Genomic DNA, 14,152 nt, shown 5'->3' on the forward strand with positions numbered 1-14,152 from the left:
CTTCTTAACAAGCACAGCATCGCTGGACATGGAGATTAATCCCAGAGCTCAGGAGGCAGAGGCAGGCAGATCTATGTGCCTTTGAGGTCAGCCTGGTTTACAGATTGAGTTCTAGGACAGACAAGGCTACACAGAGAAATCTTGTCTCAAAGAAACAAAAACAAACCCCACAAGACTGTAAGAAAGAAAGAAAGAAAGAAAGAAAGAAAGAAAGAAAGAAAGAAAGAAAGAAAGAAAGAAAGAAAAGAAAAGAAAAGAATGTCTCTGAATGAACAAAGGGATTGGGAGTGTAAACCCTGAGAGAAACTTAGAGCTGACTTCAGTCTACTCCAGGAGGGTCACCATGGGAAGCTAGCCTCCCTCAGCCTGCTGGGGCTGTTTGCCCAAGGTTGGACATGATGTTTAACTAGTACATCTTTAAGCACCTGCACAAGTCCTTGCGGAGATTGGGCCTACTGAGGTTTCCTCAAAAGGGGAAAGGGGAGCTTTGAGGCCTCAAAGAACCCATGGACATGGCAGGCATCATGGGATCCTCATGGGGCCCTTGGTCAGTAAACTCCTCCTCTTTTCACCTAATGGAACAGTTGCCTAGAGATTTTAGGGCCAGGTGTCATGGTGCAAGCCTTTGATCTCAGTACTAAGGGAGGCAGAGGCAGGCAAATCTATGTGAGTTTAAGGCCAGCCAGGTCTAAAACGTGAGTCTAGGACAGACAAGGCTACACAGAGGAACCTTATCTTGGGAAAAAAGAAAGGAAGAAAGAAAGAATGAAAGAGGGAAAGAAAAGAAAAAGAGAGAGCAAGAGAAGAGAAGAGAAGAGAAGAGAAGAGAAAGAAACTCTATAAAGGAAAATAAAAATTGCTTTACTGAGGTAAAATTTGATAATCACAAAATAAGTCATTCAATGAGATCACAGCAACCATGCTTAGTAATCCTTCCTTTATGTTTTTTGTAACTCAGTGATTTTTAAAAAAATATTTATTTAATTAATATGTTCATAGTGTTTTGACTGCATGTACCCCTACATACCAGAAGAGGACACCAGATCACATTACAGATGGTTGTGAGTCACCATGTGGTTGCTGGGACTTGAACTCAGGACCTTTGGAAAAACAAACAGTGCTTGCTCTTAACCACTTAGCCATCTCTCCAGCCCCATCTCACTGATTTTTAAACAGACATTTGTTATACAGAAGTAGCCAGGATGCCAACATGAGTCTTGTTGTGCTCATAGGCATCAGACACAGCTATCTGCCCAGAAGCTTCCCTTCCTAGCACAGAAGGGAAATGGTTCCTTTTGCTGAAGGGGAACTAGGTGCCTTTGGACCTAATAGCCCAGAATTTGCTGACCAAAAGGGGCAGCATGGTCTCTTCTGTAAGTGCTTCTCAGCTGAAGTTAGGTTTGGTACTGGAGGCAGTGACCTCAGAGTGAGTCAGCAGGCAGGACAACCAGAGGACTGACTGCCTCTATGCTGATATCCACTAACACAGTTTGACACCTGAATAGGGCAAGGGGACACTCCCTCCTCTGTGTTCCCTCAGGCATGGCCACTTCTGTTGGCAGGACCTTGTGGGGCCTTTCTCTAGAAGCCTCCATCCTATCCAGTGAGTGCCACTTCCCCTCCCCCACCCCAGACTCTCAAACTGCACAGACAGGCACAAGAGCACCAAACCCCAGGTTTGCATGGCCTGTCCTTAAGCAAAACCCCACTGCAGGACATGTTGTTGAGAAGCAGCAGAGCATCAATGTCAGTGGAGTTTCAGGGCACACAGGGCATGTGACCTGGGCCTCCTCACTGAGCTCACAGCCTAATGGCAAGAAGGGGAGGGCCCAGGAGGAACAGCACAGAGCTTGCCACCTGCCTGCCTCCACATTCAGGAGGAAGGTGGAAGAGTGGGTGGCAGGAGGTGGGGCTGGCCTAGCACTGCTTGAGACCCTCCAGGAGGGAGATCACAGCCACAGGAGGGCAAAGGGCACAAACTCTGCTCCAGAGTTTCCTTGTTTCATTCCCTTGGAGTGGATTCCAAGACTTTCAGTCTTAGGGACCCCTGGTGGGCTCAGCCTTGTGGTCACCAGGCAGCACAGGCCTCCAGCTCACAGTGTCCTGGCCATGCATTGAGGTTCAGGCCGAAAGACCCCCACCCCAGGTGAGGGGGTGCACAGCACCACAAAGTACGATTGGTCAGGCCTGAGCCAGTTGCTCATGTAAAACTGTTGAGGGAAGTTTACAACCATCCACTCAGGTGCCTTTGTCCATCCCCTGACTCATCTATTCTTTTCTTTTTCTTTTTTTTTTCATTCTTTTCCTTGTTTCTTTCCTTTCTTTCCGAGACAGGGTTTCTCTGTGTAGCCTTGGCTGTACTGGACTTGCTTTGTAGACCAGGCTGCCCTGGAACTCACAGTCCTCAGCCTGCCTCTGCCTGCCAAGTGGTGGGATTACAGGCTTGGTTTTCTGCAAACAGGCAGTTTGTGAGATCAGCACAGCAGGCTGCTCTAACCATTAGGGACACCATTGGATCAGGCTCATCCTGAGGACCTCTAAGGAGGGCAGGGGCAAGGGTCCATAACAGCTGGCCCAGAAAGAAGTCAAAAAGGAGTGTCAGGGTTGGGCCAGGGCTGAATGGAGAAGGAGTCTATGGGAAAACTTGGAAATAAGGATAGGGTGCCCTGCAGCAGGAGGACTGGTGCTGGTCTTGTGGGTGGGGCTGTGACTGCTGAGGTCATTAGTGGTGGGTGGGGCTTGTATGTTAGGGTGGAAGGGTGGGTGGATCTGGACCTAGTAAGAGCTAGAGAAGGAAACTCTGTGCCCTTGGGAACAGGCACTAGAAGGGGGACCATGGGTGGGGGAGGGGCGGAGTCCTGGAGTGCTAACAGCTGAGGGGGGAAGGTAGGCTGACTCAGGCAGGGGTGTGAGGGACAATCTGCATCTGCATGGGGTCCTGCCCACCTGATTACTAGGGAGGAAGGAAGTGGTGAGGTGTTGGGGGCGTGGCTATGGATCCTGCAGTGTGGAGGTAAGGGGCTGCCAGGCTGGGAGGCTAGGTGCTCACTTACAAAATTGGGCTGGGCTCAGGATGTTGACCTGAGTGGAGGGAGGGTCACCCTAAGAGCAGGATGGGGCTGTGTGGGTGTATACTAGTGTGGGGTTGTGAGAGCTGACTGAAGAGTGGTGGGCTGAGCTCTCTTGCTGATGCAGGGCTTGATTGAGGTCATGCCTTTCACTAAGTGCTGGATTGTGTTAGTGTAACTTTTGGTCCCTACTTAATGTTGCCCAGAACCGCTGAAGGAGAAGGGGGCCCAGGGCTGTTTCTGCTGTGGCAGTTGTTGTGGGCTGGGCTGTGTGAGTGGTGAGATAAGTGAGCAGGGAATGCAGAGCACCAGGCCAAGGCTATGATGTGAGTGGTCACTTTCTGAGGAGGGGGCAGAAGGCTGAATCCTCCCTTGACCTTCATTTGGCAGAGAACACCTGTAGCAGTGGGGCACTGTGACCTGCTGAGATAGAGTAGTGGGTGGGGGCTGTGGTTGCAAAGGTCAGGGAAGGGCAGTGGGTTTCAACCTTCCTAATGCTGTGACTGTTTAACACAGTCCCTCATGTATTTTCTTGCTATTTTACAACTGGAATTTTGTCACTGTTACAAATGTAACCACAACATACATAGCTGGTGTGTGGGTCGTGACCCACGGGTTGAGAACCTTGTCTGTGGCGGGAAGTATTGTATGTTCTTAGGGAGAAGGTGTGAGTGCTGAGCTAAGGGGCTGTAGATGTTTGTCGGGGGGTCGGGACAGAAGTTATCTCTGCTGGGGTAGCTTGTGCTGTAGGTGTTGTGAGTGGGGCTGTGATAACTTAGGTAGTAGTGGTAGGCTGGGCTTGATGCTGAGGTGCAGCTGAGGCTGATGTTGTAGGCATAGTGGGCAGAGCTCGCAAGCCCAGGTAGGGGTTTCAGCAGTGACAGGTCTGCCTCCTGTCTTGTCAGCTGATGGACACATTGAGGGCTGGGTGAAGTGTAAAGCATTAGCAAAACTACTGAATGCAGTGGAGAAGAGGGAGCCTGTTTGTGTGTGCTGCAGCAACTCTTGTGGGTGGGGCTGTGAGTGCTTTCCTAGGTGGGCTGCATTTGAATTGGATATTTCCAGGAAGGGCCAATCATCTTACCTATCACCTTTTTGGAATGCATATTAAGTGTTCAGGAATCCAGCTCTGGTTATCTTAAGTAGGCATGTTTGGAGTTACTAACAATGTTATGTCCAAATTTTGAGAGACTCTCTGAATAGACCACCCAAGAGCCAAGTCCAAATGCAGTGGCAAAGTTGTATTTATATTGCAGGTTGGAACCCAGGACACACCTCCAATGCGCTGATGCAGCAGGTGAAGGGAAGTGGCCTGGAGTCTTATTTGAGAGGGGTTTGTTAAAGGTTTTAGACAAATAAATGGGTTCTACAGTATATGATTGGATGACATCTGGGCAGAAAAGCTGTAAGCAGAGAGTTACAAGACTTAGAGTTTCATGGTTGGGTAATAGATGTAGGGGCAAGTTGGCCTATAGAAAATGTTGGCTGAGGCAGTCCTGGGGGCATTAGGAACCTTGACCTGGCCTCTCCTAATTGGTTGTTGCTATGTGCCAGACACCCTGCTGCTCAGCTTGACCAGCAGAGAGTGTATTTGGACTTTCCCAAGGTGAGCTGATTGAGTGGCCAGTGAACATTGTTTCTGTTTAGGCTAGTGTGTCCTTAGTCTGGAATCTGGGTTCAGCCCTTGCCTAGGTTGAAGACAAAATGGAGTTTCCTTTGCAAAATGGAGTCTCTTTTTCAAAAGGGAGTTTGTTAGGTCCTTGCAAACAAGATAGTTTAGACTGAGAGTTTTATTTTACATTTTAACCTGTTTGTGTGTGTCTGCAGATGCAGGCAGATACCCTGAAAAGCTTATTCAGTATTTGTCAGGTAAGCCATTCAGTTGTAGAATAATATAGTTATCTGTATCCTACATGGCATTAAACAGGAAACTATAAAAACCCAACATCTATAGGAACTCAGAAAATGCTGACACCAGGTTGTTTCAGTTTTCTTTAGGGATTTTTTATTATTAATTTATTCTTGTTATATCTCAAAGGTTATCCCATCCCTTGTATCTTCCCATTCTTGCCTCCCTCCCATTTTCCCCTTATTCCCCTACCTTATGACTGTTCCTGAGGGGGATTTCCTCCCCCTGTATATGCTCATAGGGTATCAAGTCTCTTCTTGGTAACCTGCTGTCCTTTCTCTGAGTGCCACCAGGTCTTCTCCTCCAGGGGACATGGTCAAATATGAGGCACCAGAATACGTGAGAAAGTCATATCTCACTCTCCACTCTACTGTGGAGAATGTTCTGACCATTGGCTAGATCTGGGTAGGGGTTTAAAGTTTATGGCCTGTATTGTCCTTGTCTGGTTCCTTAGTTTGAGCGGGACCCCTGGGCCCAAATCTGCCTATCATAATGTTCTACTTGTTGGTTTCTAGGACCCTCTGGATCCTTCTACTTTGCCATTCTCCCATGCTTCTCTCATCTAGATTCCCAATAGGATGTCCTCTCCTCTCTCCCAGTTCCCTAGTAAGTGAAGGCTTTTGTGGGACATGCCCCTTGGGCTAATATGCAGATATAAGTGAGTATATACCATTTGAGTCTTTCTGCTTCTGGGATAACTCACTCATTATGATCATTTCTAGCTCTACTGTCAAGAGAACAAAGCAATAGCCTACAGACTGGGAAAAGATCTTCACCAACCCTACATTTGACAAAGGTCTAATATCCAAAATATATAAAGAACTCAAGAAATTAAACACCACCAAACCAAATAACCCAATTGAGAAGTAGGGCTTGGAACTAAACAGAGAATTCTCAACAGAGGATTATCAAATGGCTGAGAAACACGTAAAGAAATGCTAAACCTTCTTAATCATCAGGGAAATGCAAATCAAAACAACTCTGAGATTCCATCTTACACCCATGAGAATGGCTAAGATCAAAAATTCAAGCGACACTACATGCTGGCGAGGATGTGGGGAGAGAGGAACACTCCTTCATTGCTGGTGGGAATGCAAACTAGTACAGCCACTTTGGAAATCTATCTGGTGCTATCTCAGAAAAATGGGAATAGGGCTTCCTCAAGACCCAGCTATTCCACGTCTTGGAATATACCCAGAAGATTCTCTAGCACACAACAAGAAAATTTGCTCAACCATGTTCATAGCAGCCTTATTCATAATAGCCAGAACATGGAAACAGCCTAAGTGTCCATCAATAGAAGAATGGATAAAGAAACTGTGGTACATATACACTATGGAATACTATTCAGCTATTAAAAACAAGGAATTCCCGAAATTTGTGGATGAATGGATTGAGCTAGAAATGATCATAATGAGTGAGTTATCCCAGAAGCAGAAAGACTCCAATGGTATATACCCTCTTTAGAGATTTTTAACAATATTCAATAAGACTACAAATCCTGTCTCAGAGACCCTGAGTTCAATTTCCAGCAACTAACCATGTGGTTCACAACCATCTGTAGTGAGATCTGGTGTCCTCTTCTGGCGTGCAGGCACACATGCTGTCTAAATAATAAATACATCTTTAAAAAATATTCTTTTCTTTAAGATCCTAAAGTACAGCTTATATTTTAGCTCTTTGAAGTCACATAGTGTCTTTCCATGGGCTGTTTAGCTTTGTTTTCTCTCTTTGTCCTAGTGTCAGATGGTCTCCTGACCCAGAACTGGAATGTTCAAGGGAATTTTAAAACAAGCATGCTTGGGTTGTGAGACTGGGTGTCTAATCCAACTATAGAGCCAGCTCTTTAATAGACTAGTACAGCATGAAACAGTAGAATTTCAACCAAAATTCATGAAAAGAGATGGGGAAGAATATGCCATTCTCACTAAAGGAAAAGCCTACCACAGGGCATTCCAATTCAGAACATCTTTGAACAATATACAAGGGCACACACCTTTATTTAAAAAAATTAAAAAACAAAACAAACAAAAAGCAACAAAACCCGAACAAACCTGTTATTAAAGCACACGACGATGCAGACACCACAATTGTGGGAGAATTCAGTGCCCCACTCTAACCAATGGACAGATCACTGAGGAAGAAACAAAACAGAGAAATAATGAAACCAACAGATGGAATGAATCCCGTGAACCCAAATTTTATCTACAGAACTTTTCACCCAAAGCACAAAAGAATATTCTCTCTTCTTTGTGCCACATGGAACCTTCTCTAAAACTGGCAGTATGTAGTCAGTCACAAAGCAAACCGTAACTTATACCAAAAAAAAATGAAATTACCCATTGTGCTTTCTCAGAACACCATAGATTAAGATGGATCTCAACAACAGAAATAACAAAAACCCTACACAATCATGGAAAATGAGCAACTCCCTACTCAGTGACAACTGGGCCAAGGAAGAAATGAAAAAGAAATTAATGACTGTCTAAAATTCAAAGACAATGAAGGCACAACATTCCCAAGCTTATGAGACACAATGAAAGCAATACTAAGAAGAAAGTTCATAGCACTAAGCCCCTTCATACAGAAATTGGGGAGAATCCATACTAGCTACTTAACAGCACCTCTGGAAGCTTCCACAACAAAAGAGGCTAACACACACAAGAGGAGTAGATGGCTGTAAATAATCCAACTCAAGCTGAAGTCAACACACTAGAAACAGAGGATAATACCAAGAGTGAACAGAAGCAAGGATCAGTTCTTTAAGAAAGTCACCAAGATAGACAAAAGACACACATTTAGCCAAACTAACTAAAAGGCAGAGAGAAAATATCCAAATCAACAAAATCAGAAAGGAAAAACAGAACATAACAACAGACACTGGTGAAAAAAAAAACAAAGACATGTAAGGTCTTACTTCAAAAAATCATGGTCTACAAAATTGGAAAATTTAAATAAAATGGACATTTTTTTTGGTAGATTGGTAGATTCCATTTACCAAATCTAAATCAAGATCAGGAAAACAAGTTAAATACCTCTATAACCCCTAAGGATAAGAAGCAGTCATTGAATGTCTCCCAACCAAGCAGGAGGAGGGGAAAGCCTCAGGGCCAGATGATTTTAACTCTGAATTCACTGGGACGAAGATTAAGAAATAGGCCTAAAGGGGAGACCAGGCCTAATAAGGCATATCTGACCAGCTGAGGTGGAAAGAACCAGTCTGGCTGCAGGAGGGCAGGGAGGGTCCTGGAATCCTGTGTTTGGACAAAGTAACTCTGTCAGTTCTCAGTTTGAATCTTGACACATTGACTTTTGCTCAGATGAGCTGGGTCAAGTTGCTCAATGTAAGCCAGGAAAGAGGCCAGAGGGCTCAGAATGAGAGCCCTGCCCAAGGCTGTTTGTGTAATAGCAGTCCTGGGAAGGCTTTGTGAGTCCCTGCCTGTGTGCTGGCCTGGAGTTTCCTTAAATAGTCCCTGGATTTCTCACCTGGATGTGTCCAGCCTGGGAACTCACAAGCCTCACAGATGTCTCCAGCTCAGGTCAAGTTCCTCCCCTCCATGAGATCCTAAACCCTCTCAGGAGAAGTGACCTGGTGCTGTTATCCATCATCGACCTAGGGGCCCTGGAGGCAGGGCGGGGGACCGATCTTGCTTAACATGCACATGACGCAGCTATGCCTATGTAAAGAAGGGTTTCCTGAAGTACACCTAATGTGCATTCATCTTACCTGATCCTCCTGACATCTTCCCTTTCCACCAGAATGAATCTGGCCAAAGACTCCACCGCCCCAACTTTCATCCTGAGGTACTTTAAGTAAGAAAGACACTTCCTGCCTTGTGGGGTGGACACTGGGACAGAGACGATTGTGCCACCTATTTTTCTTAGCTTCAGATAGGCACAGTCCTTGGGGGAAGGTCCAAACTTTGAATCCCTTTTATCCTACAAAGATGGCCCCAACTGCTGATATGATTCAAATCCTAGGTACTAATCATCAACACCAGAGATACCTCACTCACCCTAACTCAAGATGCCTAAGAGAGGCCATCCACAGCAGCTTCCCCTTAGAGCTCCACAGGAAACAGAATATGGGTATAACATTTTTTTCTGTTATATGCATTGCCTGTAGGCCCTGCTAGCAATCAATGAAGACACACACGTGTTATATTTTAAAATAGCCTTAGTAAATGTGGGGCAGGGCAGATATCAATCCTCTAAACTACCTCCCATGGTGGTGCAGGCATGGGATCCCTGCCTCAATCCCATGCCATCTGCTTCCTATAACTTCTATTAAGCTACCTCGCATCCATAACATCAAATTCCTCCTAATGTTCTTCATCTGTGCTGATTTCTCTATCCACTCAGGCCATGTGCTTCTCCTCCATTTAGCCCATGGCTGCCTTCTTCTCCTTTCCTTAGGTCTCTTTCCTTCCCCCTCTTGGCATTCCTGCCTTTTTCTTCCCAGGATTCCTCTCTCTCCTAGCCCCACCTGTCTCCTCTACCCTACCCAGGTGGGACAGCTTTTTATTAAGAAAAAAGGTGGGTCACAGAGACAGCAAGCAGTGATTAGCATCAAAGTACTTCAGACCATCCCCCAACATAACAGGCTCTATGTGGTCCCTGACTTGTGGAGTTGGCTCAGTCCCATCAAGGTTTATTGCTTATTTTAAAATTTAAATGTATTAATTTATTCAGACTACAACTCAGTTGCTATCCTGTCACTTGTATCCTCCCATTCCACCCTCCTGCTTTCACTCTATTCACCTCCCCTAGGTCTGAGACTAAGCTGGACATAGGCTATCAAGCCTCATCTTGGTAACCTGCTTATTCTTTCTTTGAGTGTCCTCAGGCCTCCCCACCAAGGGGTGATGGCAAAAAATGGGGCACCAGAGTCTTACTGTGCTTGCTCACTTGGATGGATGGCCGATCGTGGATACCTTCTCTGCTAACCTCACATGGCTCCCTCTACTGCCTTGGTACATATACCCTTCCCTCACCAGGAAGGTTCAGCTTCCTGAGGAGGAGACTGGAGTGAAGACAGAGCCCATCTGAGCACCCCTAGTGTGTTTCTCATGACTGGCAAGAGGAGCAGGGGTCCACTCTTGTCTTGGTGATTCTGAAGGATGTCCTATTGACTCCTCACAAGTCCCCTGCTGACCTCCATCAGTGACATCCATGCTTCAGGTCAAGGACAGCGATGATCCCCGCCTCAGAGGTCCCCAGAGCAGGAAGTCAGAGGTGGCATCTCTGGTCCACAGTCTTCCCCACCACCAGGCCCAGCTGACAGTAGGGAGAGCTTATTTATGTGCTGACTCAGAGGTCTCCTTGCTCCTCCTTCCGGCCCTGCTCCCTTACTTCTACGTATCTTAGGCCTTTCTCCCTGGGACAAGTCCAGCTCTTCTGTCACCTCAAGTACTGCAAGCAGAAGCAAAGAAGCCTGTGGAGAGCTGCGAGGTGCCACGCCTTAATATGGCGTATGCTTCTGCCTTCTGCCATCCCGACTGCGAGCGCTCTCGAAGATAAACAAGTCCTTATATGGCAAAAGGCTGTGCAAGGGTAACTGGTGATCTGATGACCAGCAGTCCTGCTCTGACCTATGAGGAGGTGGCGCCTGGCATGAGCTGATTGGCCCTTGAGTTGTACTTAAGCTTGGCCCTTCCCTTCTTCGGGGCCATTCCCACTGAGCTTAATCCTGAGTAAAGATCTCCAGAAGAAGTCTGGTTGTTGGTGTCTTATTTCCGCTGGACGGTGCAGCGCTGACAGATGCCCACAGGAACAACATCTAGGACCCCCGTGGCTGAGGGAGTGTGGAAGCCCTCCTGTGCTGTGTAGACCAAGAACATGGGCCCCGCTCAGTGTCAGGCTGCACTACCACTATCTAGAGCCTCTATCTAGGAAGTGATTCTCAGGTCCAACCTGTGCTGTCAGTTGGCCCTGATAGCCTGGCCATCCTACCACCCCTGCCCTGGTTAACCCAAAGGGTAGATGAGGATCTCATTCCTGTATGTCAGTGCTGAGACATCTTCTAAGCACTCACAACCACAATCATCCCTTATAACCCTCGCCACATGTGCTGACCCTGAGGTCGCAGAAGGCAGATGAGGACGCTTTCAGAGGCAATCACTCATACAAGTCAGCCTTAGTTTCCTTCACCACTGATAAACCTATACACAGTAGCTTGATTATCCCAGTCTGTCTGCTTGTCTGCCTGTCTGCCTGCAATGCATGTCAATCTGTGGATCAGTTTCCCGGAAGCACTCAGAGCACACAACTTGACTGACAGACACTTGGTCCTCTTCTCTTTCTGAAGTCCCCAAATGGCATCATGCACTGAATGCCTGGAGAGGAGTGGGATTGACCTGCTCTTCCAAGGAAATACCATTTGGGTGCCTTCTAGATGGGGTGGGGCTTCTGCTGTCATGCATGTCTCAGGTCCTACATACATGCCGAATGCTAAGCCACTGTCAGGAGTAACTGGACCTCTAAAAATAGCTCCTGTGTGTTTGTCTTCAGTGCCCTACTGGGCAAAGGGCTGACTCCAGCAACTGGGAACCTGTTTGGCACAGTGTTCCCTCACCACAAGGGGACAGCTGTGGGGCCCTCTCTCTGCACTGTGTCTTCTGCCATCCACTCTCAGGTCTGACTCTCACCCTGGGGATGATGGGATCCTCTTTCAGGGAAACCAGATCATGTGACCCAGATGATCTGAAGTGCTTGTTTCTGGACCAGAGCCAGCACAGTCTGCTCTCAGGCTCCTGTGCTAAATCCCCAAGGAGGAGCCCCTGGACACAGCCCTCCTGGCTGGCCTGCTAACCACGCCATGAAGCAGCACTATTTGTGGCCCACCTATCCTGAGAGAGGCCCCTTCAGCCCACCCTAAGCTCTTGCCCATTTGCTTCAAAAGATAATCCAGGCTTTCTCCTTCCAGGAATCTCACAAAATGGCTCTGAGACACCCCAACCCCCAAGGTCCCTGATGCAGATGGGGATGCAGAAGCTTGGGGAGCTGCCCTTTCTGCCTCTAAGTCACATGAGATTTGTTGCCAGACCCACAGCAGGATACACTGCACTTGACTGTCAGTGGCCATGGACATGTGTTGCAGCTTCTGAGACTAAGTCTGATCTTCAGTCTTGACTAAGTCCTGGGGCCTCTTTCTAATTCCTGGGGCCTCTTTCTTTCTGGGAACCTCTCTAATGCCTTCTATCCACAGAGGCCCCTGATCAGGAAAGGAGGGGGCTCACTGCCCCATGTTGGTAGCTGCTGGGTGCAGCTCACCAGACCATCTGTCCCTGATTAATTGAAGTTGTTGTAACCAGACCAGAGCTTCCACAGTGCCCTCTCAGGACCTGTGCGTACCCTAAAAGCTGCTCACACATCTTTTCCTCTGGGAGTGCCTAAAAATGATGTCTCTGCTGGGTTCCCCAGAATGGAAGGAAAGGGGGTTCATCCATACAGTGTGAGGCATTTGGAGCTAGGCTGACCACAGGGACAAAGCTGTGTGACTTCCACACCCCTGGTACTCAAAGAGAGACCTTTAGGGTCCCTGCAAAGCGCCTACCTGAATTCAGAAAGATCAGAGTGGCTTTCTCCATTTGAGAAACCTCACAAAATGGTGTGAAGAGGGGACCTTCCCAATGCTAGGATGCCTGAAATTTTCTCATCTGGGAAGTGGGGACCTGACTGTGAACCTCCAGATGCAGTTCCTTGAGGGGAGAGAACCACAGAGAAAGGAGGGGCAGGGGACAGCCAAGCAGCCAGAATGAAATTTCCTGAATAAACTTTACTAAATCCTCCTGCTTGTTGGACACATGTTAAGATCTCGGTCACCACTGCACTAGAGAACTGAGCTAAAATGCTATCTTATGGTTGGGGCAACAGAACAGAGGAAAACAGTGGAGCTGCTCGTGCCTGAGGATCTGTCTGATTACCTCCCTGGAACCTGCATAAATAGTGGGATGCAGCAGCTAGCACCTGATGCAGGAATCCTAGCACTCCTTTGGCAAGATGGCAGGAGAGGCAGGAGAATGGGCCAGAATCTCCCAGGCAGCCAGCTTGGACTGCATACTGCAGCAGCAGCAGAAGCCAGGCTCATCTTCCTGAGAGAGCAGCAACAGAAGCCAATTAGGTACCAACACCACAAGGTGGAAGGAAGAGCCAACTTGAGATATATCCTCTGGCTCCCCATCAGCACTGAGGCATGCATGAGTCCTCCCTCACACTCTCCTATACGGTGATTGAAATGTTTTTTTGTCTGTTTGTTTGTTTTTTAAAAAACAAATTGGCCTGGTGCTAGAGCTTTGCTGAGCACTTCCTGGTATTGCAGGAGGAAGGTTCAATTTCTAGCACTGACAGGCAAACTCACAAGCGTGTGGAACACTGCTTCCATGAAATGTGGCACCCTCTTCTGTCCTCTGGGGATACCAGGGACACGTGCAGAACACTTCACATGTAGACAACACACTAATACACCCTTAGGAGTCATCTCTGTCTCTCCTGACTAGAGAGGTGGAAGAGGTCCTGCCAAGAGCTCTAGGCCTCAGCTTCCCATGATTCTACCCTGTGTGTGTGGAGGAACACATGAAGAGGGCAGAGGTGAACCATGCCCTACACGTGCTGTGTCCTCTGTAACTCTAACACCAGGAGAGGCTTCCTGTCTGCACACTTTTCCTTTCCTGTTTGGGGGTGATGGGGATACACCCTTTCTGACTGTATGTGTTATCCTAGTGTTCAGTCACCGAGGAAACCCCAGCCCGTGTCCTCCATGCCAAGTCCAGCAGTACAGCAGCTTGGAGCAGTTTTCCCTTCTCCCAGCCCTAAGTCATTCACACCGCCCCAGGCCCTGTTCCTGGTTAGTAATTCTGAGACCCATAAGGGCCTTGGTTTACTCCACCAACTTGGGGCTACTAGCTGAACGTGAGCCCTCTGCAACATTGCTGTACTTGTGCTGTGAAGGGAGTTCTCACCTGTCCTCCTGACAGGGTTGGGGCACTTGAGCGACACCATTTCCTAGAAGAGGGTGGACCAGCCTTAAGGCTGCCTGCTAACCCAGGACCTCTCACAGAGCAGCTGGTGCTCAGAGAGAGCATGCAGAAGAAATTGCTTTCACCTTCCCTTCACCTTCACTGCAGTTAACCAGAACAGGAGACGAAAACTGAGGAAGCAATCGAGATCATTTTAT

General features: G+C 47.5%; 1 protein-coding gene across 1 annotated transcript in view; it reads right to left on the bottom strand.

Moving 5' to 3' along the window:
- Positions 1-14,152, bottom strand: part of LOC311601305 (circadian clock protein PASD1-like) — a 250,428-nt gene that overhangs the window by 69,166 nt on the left and 167,110 nt on the right. The window lies entirely within an intron of this gene.

This window comes from Acomys minous, assembly GCF_964271855.1.
Source record: "Acomys minous genome assembly, chromosome: 7".
NCBI classification, from domain to species: Eukaryota; Metazoa; Chordata; class Mammalia; order Rodentia; family Muridae; genus Acomys; species Acomys minous.